Raw genomic sequence first — 13,962 nt, 5'->3', positions numbered from 1 at the left:
GTTAACCAAATAAAAAATATTAGGTTTTGTATCATTCAATTTTAGTTTCAAATTTTTAAAACCCACATAATGTAATTCAATTAACATTAAAAAAAATTGAACCGAACAAAATACATCCGAACTCGTAATCTATATATATACCAACTCAGTTGGTAGAGTACAAGATTTTTAACCTTGAGGTCGTGTGATCGAGTTCCACGGAGGGCATTTCATAATTCGGAGGTCTTCTACGAAAATTGCTCTCAACCTGGTGTTGGAGGCAGCCTACTATCTTAGCTTCCCTTACCCAATTACATATAAGAACAAGAGACAACCATTTTATATACCCACGGTTTATGAAGCGAAGCATCTTAAAATCTCAAATATCTCTTTGGCGGGAAAAATATTGTACTATTTCCCCAACTCTCAGTCCACCTATACATATATCCCTCACTTTGTCGGCGACCAAACACTGGAATTCGCACCCAGGAAAAGGAAGCATGTCGACATTCGATTACCCCGTGCTCTCACGTGCTGACATTATATCAATCCTGGCGGAGTCACAGATCGCCGCCGTCACCGACAACGATTTCAAGAACATCAAACCCGATTTCGTCTCTAATCTCTACATGCGCCTCCTTATCTACCTCGACGCTCTCAACGAGTCCGTTCATTTCCCCCACAAAAGCATATTCCTTCTTTTTTTCCCCTTTCTTAAAATTAACTTTATTTTTTTTTTCAGGGAAGACCAAGGGCAAGTTGAGTTTTCAGCACTGGAACAAATCGAGAACCCGGATCTTCTAATTGGATCATTCCAGGTTATGAATTTATATTGCAGGCTAAGAGAGGTGTTGGAGTCTCTTAAATGTCCGATGCTATTTAACCTTAGGGATTTGGTTAAACCTGACCGCGTAGGACCGAGCATTTCCTCAGCGCAATCCTCAATTTTTGTCTTTACAAGTACGTATGTTCTGACTTTAAAAGTTTTGATTTTGATTCACTTCAATTTAATTGCGTAAAAAACGGGAACATGTGGCATTACATTGTTATGCCATTTAACGGTCAGGTTTAGAAACGAGAAATTGTTACATAGCCCTCTTTAAACAGGTCAGTTGTAGGTTCAAGTACTCGGGAGGTGAAATGTTTATTTAAGTTTACTATGTCAGCGTAGAACATAGATGGTTTCATAATTTCCAATGATCTGAAATGTTATTATCAAGTTTTGGATCCTTGTAATTGGAGGGAAAAACTTAAATGATGTGTCACGTTGTGGTATTTTGGGATGATCGATATATCGTTCCACTATACAATAACATATTGGTTTCTGAAGTCTTTTCTTGGTTGTCAATGCCAAGATGGCAGGGTTGTTCCCACTATGAGATATTGTCTGCTTTGAGGGTCTAAGGATTGTTATTATGGCTTCGTCCTTAAAATAGAACTCTTTCTAAGCATTCTATGCTTAATCACATGACACATTAAATATTTAATTAAAAAATATACAAAACATAGACTCAAATAAAAATAATGTAAACCGCAAAAATAATTAAACTAAATTTGATACTCCTGCATGAAAGAGTGGCCCCTGTTTACGGAACCCCATTCTTTAACCAGTAGATGTTGGATTACTTTATAACACTAGCCCCTTAGACAAGGGTGTAGATCATGTTTCTGGGAAGAGCTAGTACGGATCCAAATTTGATGCTGATGCAAGGATTGCTGGGTTGTGCCTGTTATTTATAAGGTGTTATCAGCTTTGGAGTCTAAAATATGCCTTTTTTTTTTGTCTTTCTTGAAAAGGTGCATTGAAGTGGATGGTGACCTTTGCTTTATAAAACCTCAGCCTAATCAATGCAGGGTTTTCTCCCCACATATACATTACTCTTGTTATGGTCTAACCTGCATAATGATCTTTATGTTAGAGCAGACATCTTTGGTGATTATTAGAACATTATCAAGCTGCAGTTTTAGAGAAAAGTTGTGGACAGTTCCATGATGATTCATATAACAACTTTTCCTATGTTTTTATTTTTTAGTACTAATGCTCTCTGGCATGAAAGTTGTAAATTGGTTAAATTGAGGGCATGGAGTAGATGTAGACATGAGAAAATGGAAGCGGGTTAACACCTTTACTTTTGTATATGTATAGTTCTACTCCCAATTTTCTCAGATTAGTCCTCTTCTCAGACAGTTATTTATTAGAAATTCTGGTTCCCAACCAACAGTGTATAACAGAAATTTCCTTTAATCAGTTCTCCAATCTTTTCCAACCTTTTCACTCGTTAAGTTATTCTGTCTGTTGGTTTCTATCTTAGAGAAACAAAAATGAATCTTCTAAGACCGATCGTAGAGGAACTGGCCCTTCTAGATGATCAGCGGAAGGAGCAGGAGACTAAGATTTCTCAGGTATTTGAAGAATGACTTGTGATACTTTACCGTAAAGATCAATTTTCACCGTATCTCTGCCATGCAGTTGAATGCAGAGATTGCAGGCTATGGTGAAGCAAGAGAAAGGGAGCTACCCCTAGTTCAAGAGGTAGAGTCAAAAGTTAAAGAATTGCATGAGACAATTGCTGTCTTCAACAGTAATCAGATGTCACTGAGAACTTCTATTCGGAATTTGAAAGAGAAGAATGGGCAAATGGATGAGAAGGTTAGATTCTTATCACTTCTTGCCTTTCTTTCACTGATTTAGGCATGACTGACAAGTGCTCAACTTTGTATGGAGAGTTAACCTATCTATGTTTTTTGGTCGACATTGAAGAGAATGCTTATACTCAAACTTGATCATCATACATGCTTATATTTTAACTGTCATCTGTGTATAAAATATAAATTTTGGTTAACCAAAGGTTTTTGCTGTATTTTCACCTAATTGCCTTGTGTCTTCGAACCTAAAGGATTTTTCATAGTAGTGTTTGTTCTTGGTTCCTATTAAAATGATGAGATACATACTTTTCATTTGCATGGAGGATCTTCTTTCTTTTGTGGTTACACCACCATTATTTCCGTTTTCCAAATAACCGTTTTAAAGTTTTAGGTTCACTTTGACTTTTACTTTTTGTGTGCATTAAAGCTTCCCCTCTTTAAGCGTTAGTGATATCGAATATTGCTTTTTATATTGACATGCCTCCTCTTTACAGATTTCCAAGGCGGAGTTTGACCTGGTTCAGAGTGTCCAAGAAAATGCAAATCTACGTTCAAAAATAGTTCAGTCACCAGATAAAATACAGGTGCATAGCCCTTATTAACTTTGATAATTATGGTTTGGATATGTAAAGCATTGCTGTTATTGATTCTCAAACCTAGTCTATATGCTAATGATACCATTCCAAATCGGATTCTCGTAAATAGATGGAGAGTTCATTATTGTGGTTTCTGTTTTTATGTATGTATTTAGAATAGATAAAACATGATTTAAATATTTAATTTTGTACCGGTGGTATTATGCAATTACAGTTTCAGTCTTGGTATATTGAAATTCTACCTAGTTATTGACTGCTATAGTTTAAGCAGTTTTTTTTCTTTCTTTTTAAATGATCAGTTGGTGGTTTAAAACTATTAAACTAACTTGGAAAATTCTAAGTATTTTTGGACTTCTATATTGGAAACAGTTCTTTTGTATTCTAATGTTCAGTTAGGTGGTTTTAAAAACCATTAAATTGACTTTCATTTTAGAGATTTGACGCTAAATAGTAAGGTTGAAAAGGTGCAGGAAAGTTTACTAGTTAAAAACATTTTTTTCTTCCATATTTTAATACTTTTTTTCTTATGAGAAACTGTTATGTTTAAATCATTCCTTAACTACTTTTAGTGGTTATGTTTAAAACCAGAGTAAGGTGGCAGCATGTTTAAAGGCTAAATATCTCTTAGCCTCTCACTAACATTCATAAATTGTTGAAGCTTGAGACAGAATTGCTTGGAAAAGTGAATGTGAATTTGTTTGGCCTGTAATCCTCTAGTTATGCCCATGGATATGCTTTGTCTAAGGCAGCTAGCTTGCACTTATGCACATTACGCATATCAATCTTCTTTGCTGTGGCCTAAATTGTACTTGACATGCATTACTAGGGCATCTTGTATAGAAGGCCATAAAACAGAACCATGTTCCACCATAACTTAATTATCCTGCTACCATATGTATGTTGTGTACCCCTATTTATGTGTTTCCTATCAAGTCCCTACTTGTAAATTTTTAGACCTAAAACCACCTTTATATTACTTTAGCATTATTGCCATCAAAATTTAGATGCCATTCTTAAACTTTATTTGATTTTCTTTTCCTTGTTTGGTTGTAGGTGACTTTTTATCAAGCTCTATTATTAGCTATTAGTTTCCTCACACACTTTTTATTTACTCATTATTTTCATCTTTGGTAAAACCATGGAATTACCTACATATCAAATTTGGCACCTTTCATTTTTTATACATCAGTCGAGGTGTCTATACTTTTAAATGTCCTATTATGCAAAAATTCAATTCTGGTTCAAGTTTGGTTTTAGTCTTACAGGCATAGGAAAGTGCCATGATCTCTTTATTTGACATAGTAAATATAATGCCAATCACTTTTCTCTATTAGTTTGCCTTGTTGATTGGGGTATTTAATGTTGGTTTGAATTGATTTGTTAGTCAGTCTGTGGATGGTATGGTTGCCCTTTTCACTAAAACATTATTCTCTATGTTTTGTTCTTTGTATTTTCTTTCTTTCTTTTTTTATTGAAAGAGGGCTTTAGAGGAGAAGAAATTAGCTCGAGATGAGGCAAAAAATGCAGAAAGGTCAGCTATGGAGTCTTTTCAACAGAAAACTGCTACTATTGAGGTCTATAGTAAGGTATGCTTTCATAAACTATAGTATCAGTTGCCTTTAGAATTATTGTCATTCATCTGAAAGCTAACTGAATGAGAGTTTAATTTGCTTGATGGAATTCAATTAAATGCATTCCTACTTATGGTATAGAATGCATCACGAGAAGGTTCATAATTTGTTAATCTTAATGTTTGTAGAATGCACCTATATCTATCTGTTTCATGTAGGAATTCAACAATTGCATACCCCTCCTTTTGTGCAAGATCTAGCACTTGTTTGTATCTCCATCCTCAAAGTGTTCAATCATATGTTTTCGCTGCGCTTCTTGCTTTACTCTTTGGCTTTTGTACCATGTGATGTTGGAAACATCTGGAATCATGTATTGCTCTCATAAGCATGGATTCTGTTTGGAGCTTTATACTGATACAATATGAGTTGAGATTGTAGAATTACTAAGGAATGAGAAAGAGATATGTCATGCGAAGAAAGAGCAGAGAATCTGTTTGAATTTCTTATTGAAAAGAAGAAAGCAACTTATTTTTAGTAGGCTGAAAATTACAATGGTAGAATACAACTTGGTATTTTTTTCCTGATCTTTATCTCCTGAAAAAGGTTTTTTCATCTTCTTAAGAAGATAAAACCTAATCATAAAATATAAGTAAATTACAAGTAGAAAATAGAATTTAGGATAAACTAGAATTCTTATCTTGATAGATTTGCTAGTCTCGACAGTTTTCCACACTCCCCTCAAGTTGGGTTGTATATGTTATGCCAATCTAGCTTAGACTTGAATCTATAAAAGCTCATCCTTGGAAGGGCTTTGGTCAGAATATTGGCAAGGTGCTATTGAGTAGGAATATAGTTTAGTTCCACGGTCCCATTGTTGACTTTTTCTAAAAATAAAATGTTTGTCAATCTCCATATGCATTGTCCGATCATGATGAACATGATTTTTGGCAATACTTATGGCTGGTTAAATGTCACTTTGAATCTTGAAGTGATCATTTGAATCATGAAGTGATCATTTGAATCAACCTTTAACTCTTTCAACAATATTTGTATCCAAATTCCTTCACAAATTTTTGAAGCAAGTGCTCGAAATTTAGCCTCCGTACTACTTGAGACTACATATTGTTTCTTGCTTCTCCATATTATTAAATTGCCCCAAACAATAGAGCAATAGGCATTCGTAGATTTTCTTTTAGTTAATTCTCCACTCCAGCTTGCATCAGTGTGTACTTCTATCTTATGGTTTTCACACTTTTTAAAGAGTAATCTTTGTCATGCAGTCATATTTGGGTATCTTAAAATTCGGTTAATAGCATCTAGATGTTTTTTGCTTGGATCATTAATATGTTAACTGACAATGCTTGTTGAGTATGCAATGTCCGATCTTGTATGTGAGGTATATTAGCTGGCCAACTAATCTTTGGTATTGCTCTTTGTCAACCAATATTCCTTTATTCTTCCTTGATTTTAGATTATGATCCATGAGAGATGTTGTCAGTTTACCATTAAGCATGTCTGCCTCTTTTAACAAGTCTAGAACATACTTTTTTATGAGAGACCACACTTCCTACTTTGAATTGAGCAATCTCCATCCCTAGAAAGAACTTAAGAGCATCAAGGTCTTTGATTTCAAAGTTAGCAACAAGTAAACTTTTTGCATGATTATTTGTTTGTGTCATCTCTTGTTATAATAATATCAACATAGACAATAAGAATGGTCTTTTTATCTTTGGAAAAGATTTTCATGAACAAGGAATGATTAGGTTGACACTGATTGTATTCATAGGTAACCAGTACCTTGGAAAACCTATCAAACCATGCACTTGGAGTCTGTTTTAGACAATTTTAGACAATATATTGATTTCTTCAGTTTGCATTTTGTAACCATTCAACTGACTTCTAATCCTTGAGGTATCTCCATATGGACACATTTTCTTCTAGATTATTATTTAGAAAGACATTCTTGGTGTCTAGTTGATATAAAAGCCATTCAATTTTTGCTAATGAAAGTAATACTTGAATTGTGTTCAGTTTGACAATAGGTGCAAATGTCTCCTGATAATCAATCCCATATGATTGAGTGAACCCTTTTGTCACTAATCTTGTTTTCAACCTTTCAATGCTTCAATTTGTCTTGTATTTGATTGTGAAAATCCACTTGCATCCCACTGGCTTTGATTTCTATATTAATTGCCTTTATTCATTCTGTAATTTTCAAGGCTTCCTAAATTGATTTTTGAATTCGTATACAAATGAGCTTAATAGCTCCATATTGTTAACCACAAGTTTGATAAGTTATTAACAAATCAAGTTGAATGAATTATCACACACCAAATTGAGTTATTCACACAATAGTTGTTTGATGGAGAGTTGTATAAGCACAAGTTGTAGTTGACAAATGATTGCATGTACATATAAGAAGTTAGGTACTCACCAGGGTTTTAAATAGCATTCGCGGTCTCGTTTTCGGTCGTGTCGCGTTTATTGCGGTTGCAGACATAATGGATGCCATCGCAGTCACTGCGAGTGTCGCGATCGTGAATTTTTTAAATTTTGCACAACTTATCTTAAAACATAATAAAATAATTATAATTATAAGGAATCATTTTTAATGATTTTTAAAATATTTTCTAAGCAAAATTGATATATATATATATATATATATATATATATATATATATATATATATATAGTTTAACCAAATAGACTTTAAAATGTTTTCTAAGCGAAAAGATGAAGTAAAAATTTTAATTTGAATAATGAACTATATTAACTATTTGAACTTACTTTATAAAATAGATGAATTAAATTATATCAAATTAAAATATAAAGGCAGAATCCTAATTATAAGTATAACAAAAACACTAGAATCGGCAACTCCAGAATATTTCCACGCAGTTGGGTTTATCTCACGGTCGATAGTGTAGTGAATCGAGGTAAAGCAAAGCTGCATGTCGAGTCACAAGATTGAAACTTACAGAAATTTTGGCGACTATTTTGTAAAAAAAGCAAAAGTGTTGGACATTTTAAAAAAAATCCTAGAGAATACATGGACTTATTATGTGAATTACCCATTTTTATTTTATCAAGAATTCTAGCCCTATTTCTCCTATATTGGATCTTGTTTCACTCTATTTTTTCTTTCTTTGCTTTCAATCGAGCGGTCACATGTTTCATCTATTTCCCTTTTTTTCTTCCTTTAAGCTTTGTGTGTTGCTTCTCTCCTTACTAAGAACACTGCCGTGACTTTCTTTGCTTCTTGTTATTTTGGTCGTCTTGTTTTGTTGGTTAAAACGTGAAGAATGTTCAAGGAGTGCCCACACCCAGATGAGAAGCAAATGTTACAGTTGAGTAGGGAGCTGGGATTGGCACCCAAGCAGATCAAGTTTTGGTTTCAAAACAGAAGGATCCAGAAGGTGGGTTCAGCAATGACTGTTTCTCTTTTTCTATTTCTTCTCCTTCCTTCCTTCCTTCCTTCCTTCTTCTTCCATTACAACTGCAGCAAAGAAAGTCACGGCAGTGTTTTAACTGAAGCTAGTCGTCTTACAGGCTTGCAGTGGCAAATCACGGTTGAATATCGGTGTGAATTCGTGACCCACTGCAAAAACCATGAATAGCGGTTTCGGACGGTGGCACGACTGCAATATCACGGTCGTTATAGTTTTCGGAACGCTATTTGATACCCTGGTACTCACACCCATTCTCATTGCCTCAATCCATATCAAGTCGAATATTTACGCTCACACTCGTAGTCAATCTATATCAAAGTCGGGAATCGACATAGTCTTGTGCCAAGAGGGCCAATTATTGTGTTGATTGCAGTGGTTTGAATTTGTTGTTTGCTTGAACACACAAAGTACATGTAGTAGTTGACACAATAAAATAATCACTGAATGATTACTTACAGTTATAAATACTATAAACACAAGTTAAAACATACTTAGGAAATCGAATCAGGTACTCATAGTTGAACTTATTAGTCTTAGGACGATTTTAGTTGTTTCTAAAATATATGAGTATTTTAGTCATTTTTGCACTTAAGAGCAATTTGATCATTTTGATAAATTACAAGGTTTTTAAGGCTTCAAATTCATTTATTAAGCATTGCAATTATTTTAGTAAATTACAAAGTTCGGGTTCTAAGTTTAACTATTTCTCAAAAATCAAGGTCTTGATTCTTACTAATTAATCTTAAGAGTATTTTAGTCATTCTAAAATTTTAAGGCTTCAAGGCTCAAGCCCATTTATTAAGCATTAGAAGTATTTTTGGTTTTTTTATAAAATAATTTTCAAATTAAGCTTTAAAGGTCATTTTAGAAAATTTTATACAGTTAATAGTCCATAGGAGGCCATCACATATGTTTTCATACATTTTAGTGAGTCTAATCGAACTATTTAGCATTAGGAGTATTTTGGTCATTTTTTAAAGTTTCAAGTTCGTGACCTATTAAATTAAACTTATGAGTATCTTAGACATATTTGCACTTAAAACTTCAAACTAGACTTAAAAGATCATTCTAGGGGGTTGGATAATCTATTTTAGGTCCAAAAGGGTCTTTTGGATTGTAAGGGCACAAAATGGCTCGAAAAGCCTAACCAGAACCCTCGGTTTTGAAACCAGTAGGGTGTGTATCACAACTAGGACTACATTATGGGCTATTGGAACATCAATTTGAAACTAGAAGCCTCGGTTTCAAAACTGAGGCTCAAAAACTCAAAAGTTGAGAACGAAGATGCCTCCAAACACTCCATACACAAAAAACACAGATTAGTGGCTTTGAACGAACTTTAGAAACTTTAAGATCACAATCACCATTAAAAGACTCCAAGCATATTGTAGCATCAAGAAAACACAAAACACAATGGCCAAATTATGAAGAACTTTGAGATAGATGGGTATTTTCTTCCAAGTTTAGAAAATTCAGCAAATTATGCTCCTTCCTCAACTCTTAATGGTCAAACTCTTACTTTTAGCTTTGGAGGTCTCCCCTTTCTTCTTGGCTATCAACAACACATGGAAAATGATTCCAACTTAATCAAATGGTTAAGGAAAGAGAAAAAATATGCTTAGTAATTAAGAAAGAAATGAAAAAAAAAATCATGAGGCATCTCCTCCCAAAACTCACTAAAACCCTCAAATAATTTCATACCATTATCCATGGAGTTGGGGAGCTTATCTTGGGGCTCTAAGGTTGGGAAAGATGGTTCTTATTAACATCTATCTCGGATAATTAATTTATAGTAGAAAGATGTAAATTTTGGTAGAGGATTTTTGGCTTGGAAAAGTGGGGGGAAATGGGTTTAAAGAGAGGAAGAAGAAGAGCCTAAGGGGGGACAATAAGCATGCAAAGGGTTGATGCCAAATTATGGCTTAGCTTTTATACCTGTTTTTCCACATAAACAACCTTAAATCAGATTTGTCTTGCATAGATGGTCAAATTAATCCCTATATCCTTGGACTTTACAATGCAATTCAAAAGTTTCTTTTTTATACACTTTTGGGCCATTTTCCATGTAATGAGGCCTAATCTTTAATCTAATAAGCGCTCAAGTCAACACAAGAACGTTGACCCAAAATTTGGGTCTTTACAATAGGAGAGGCTTGGTTTTCCATGATGTATTGATAGTGATAACCTAGCTAGTACCATGTAGAATTACTAAGGAATCAGAAAGAGATGTGTGAAGAGAATCTGTTTTAATTGCAAACTGAAAAGAAGAAATTAGTTTTTAATAGGATGAAAATAACAGTAGAAGCAACTAGGTATCTTTTCCTAATCTTTATCTCCTAAAAAACTTATTTTATCTTCTTAAAATGATAAAGTAATTATACAATGTAAATAAATTACAATTAGAAAATAAAATTTAGGTTAAACTGAAATTCCTTATCTTAATAGATTTGCTAATCTCGTCAGTTCTCCACAGAGATGTACGCTTATCCACATGCATGCATTTGAGTTATGAACAGATTGATCTATCATTGGGCTATCAAACTTTATTTTTCCGCTAGAAAGATTGCTTCTGTATTCTTTCATGTGATTAAATCTGAATTTTGTGATTCTATTAGCAATCAAAGTAAGTACATTTTTCCTTCTCACGTTTCAACAATAATTGGTTGACATGATGAGAAGAAAGACAGTCAACACTTTTCTTTTTTATCTTGAATATCAGAAAGAAACACTACTAGTTAATTAAAAATCAGAAGAGCCAATTATACATGTATATTCAGAAAGCTAAATATCTGGAAAAGCATTGAAATGCACGGGCATCTATTCAACATGCATACATTATGAGCTTTATATGGTAGAAGAAGATTATAACTAATTCTTGATATTGGGTGTTGCTACAGGCTCTTAAGAAAATGTCAAAGCACTTTGCCTTGATGCAAGCTATACATGAACAGGTAGAGTGATCATGGACCAGATCCCCGTATGTGCCTATTCTCTAAAATTGTGTAATAATGTGATACGGTTCCACTACCCTCTGGCCTCTACTTTTATGTTTTCTATGGCTTGTCTTTTGGAACAAAATCCACCCCCCCAAACCAGGATTTTTAGTTAAATATCAGTTGTTTTAGCTTGCAATAAAGTTGCCACTCTTTGAATTATTGAATAACTTCTTAAAAGGAAAGGTTTTGATTTTTGAATGATAGCCATTTTACCTTGCATGGGAACTACTGAATATGCTAAGTATCTTTTTTATCACATTGTTCATTTTAATAGGTGAATTCCGCAAAATCGGTTGAAAAAGAATGCAAGAGTATGAAAGCTAAGTTAGGTGATGATGCAGTGTTAGACAAGTCACTCGAGGCTAAACTGATTGAACGGCAAGGAAAAGGCAGGTTCTTATTAAAGCTATGTCTTGTTATTATGGTTCATTTTAAACCACTTCATAGATGCTTAAACCTTTACTTATTCTTTCACCAGTTGGACAGTTGGAAGAACACCTAAGGCAGTTACAGAAAGAAAGAGATCTCAAGTTTGAGGAATCTACTAAACATTTGAACAGTGTGAAGTCAGAGGTGTTGTCTAAGCGGCGTGAGCTGGAAGCAAGGCAAAGAAGGTTGAAGATGTGGTGACAGAGGTAATCCTCATGCCTTACTGCACAGTACGAAGATGTCTGTACTTTCTATCAGAAGTTGCTCAACCTCTAAACTCCCCTTTTGTTTTTCTTGAATAATAGGTGGACTCCATTACATTCAAGACCAGTATGGTAAGAGAATCTGGAGCTGCTCAAGTTCAACAGTTGATTAGTAAGTGTGAAGAGCTTGTAAAACAGGTATTATATCACTATATTAACTTTAACGTGTCTGCATATAATATTTTCTTTTTATTGTTCATTGGTTTTTATTGCTGTTGCTGTTCAGCTTTCCACATCTGTGTTATCTCATGCTAAGTTCACTATATTGAACATTCTTTTGTTTAGTTAATATAAGAAGGCTTGAAATTTTAAACTCAAGCTGAAAGTGGTCTAAATGATGATGTGAGTGCAGTTCCAAGAATATTCATCCTCTATTGGAGTGGGACTAAGCAACTTGATGCAGTAGCAATAACCAGAGATGTAAGTTATTACCTCTTGCAGTGACATATACGTACGTATGCATTATTGTTATGGTGCTAGGAGTAAAAATATGTTGATCTGGTACTGCTACTAATTTTTATTTTATTTTATGGATTTACTTTCCATAACTATATAGTTGGGATTGTAAGCAAGTTCAGTTATGGTATGTACCCGAATATGGTTCTAACTTGTAAGAATATCAACTTTTCATGGTATTATGTAGAGATATTGTAGAATATCAACTTTTCATGGTATTATGTAGAGATATGTAAAGGGTGTGTTGCCCTTTAGCTTGTATGTGGCTTAGCTGCTGTGTGTAGGCATAAAGATAACGATGGAATCATAACCGAACATAAATGTTTTATTTCTAGTGAGACCTGCAAATAAAAATTAGTAGTTTCTTTTAGTGAACTCTTGAGGTAGTTATAATTGGGTTGGTTCAGTTTTTATTTTGAAAATTCAAATTTGGATTGGGTCTGTTTTTTTAGGATGTGGTTGGGTTCAAATTTATTGTGAATTTTTTTTCGATCCAACTCGATATAATATAATTATCATTTATATATTTAGGGATAATTGCAATAATATTTCTTTTTATTTTTTTATATATTTAGGTCGGTTAGATTAGGTCGGATTTTAACCTAAAATTCAGGTCGGGTGGGGATCCTCCTAAACCTAGATTAGGTCAAATTTGGGTGGACTAAAATTTGACATAATCCGACCGGTTATATCCCTAATTTGGTTTTTGGGACATACTTTTACAAGGGTACCTTTTTATATATGGTAGGGAGGTAAATTTACCATCATATTTTCCTGGGTATTGAAGGTTGGTATTATATTATTTATTTTAATTGATATCTGTCAAGATTTAAGGGTAAACTTGTTTATTTATTTGATTGAGATAAGATTTGTAATTAATTTGTTCTTTTTATTGATTTTTGTGACCCAATTTTACTGAAATATTTAGGGTAAATTATATTAGTGACTATCTAACTATTTTCCTTTTTCATTTTGACCATTATTTTTGAATTTCTATTAAGGGTCACCCAAGTATTTAAATGCATTGAATCAAGGTCATGTGTCATTAAAAAATTAACGGCGTGTCTGATGTGTATTTTTCATGATTTTCTTTTGCCATGTTGGATATACATAATGCCACCTCACAATGCCACGTAAAAAATAACTTTAGGCAAGGTCTTATTTAAAGAAACCCTAACTAACTTATTCCAACCTTTACTCCTTTCTAAACCCTAAAAAAGTTGCAAAAAAAAAAAACAACCAAGTGAAGGAGTTTGTTCAATGATATTATGGATGTAGAAAACACAAATCGGGTGTGTTTCTGTGGAGCTCATTCAATGATAACTATCGACTAGATTGACGAAAATCCTAGTAGGAGATTTTGGGATTGTGGAAATTATAGAAAAGGGATTAAGGTTACAAGTTCTATTGCTGGTATAATCCACCAGTGAGTTGTCGGTAAGGTTGTAATTGTTGGTATTCTAAAAAGGATTGGAGCCATGGAACAAGAAGGAAGAAACAAAACTTATTGGATTTTTTTTGTTCTTTATGGGATTGATAGAGGGAATTATCATCTCTCAACTTAGTAAAGAGAATCG

General features: G+C 33.7%; 1 pseudogene; it reads left to right on the top strand.

Annotated features, from left to right (window-relative positions):
- Nucleotides 1–472: 472 nt before the first annotated feature.
- LOC120208161 lies at nucleotides 473–12,515 on the top strand (annotated as a pseudogene).
- The last annotated feature ends 1,447 nt before the right edge of the window (nucleotides 12,516–13,962 follow it).

The sequence above is a fragment of the Hibiscus syriacus genome, unplaced genomic scaffold (genome assembly GCF_006381635.1).
Source record: "Hibiscus syriacus cultivar Baekdansim isolate YM2019G1 unplaced genomic scaffold, ASM638163v2 tig00016004_pilon, whole genome shotgun sequence".
Taxonomy (NCBI): domain Eukaryota; kingdom Viridiplantae; phylum Streptophyta; class Magnoliopsida; order Malvales; family Malvaceae; genus Hibiscus; species Hibiscus syriacus.
Note: the sequence above shows the minus strand (reverse complement) of the source record. Positions and strands in the feature narration are given on the sequence as shown.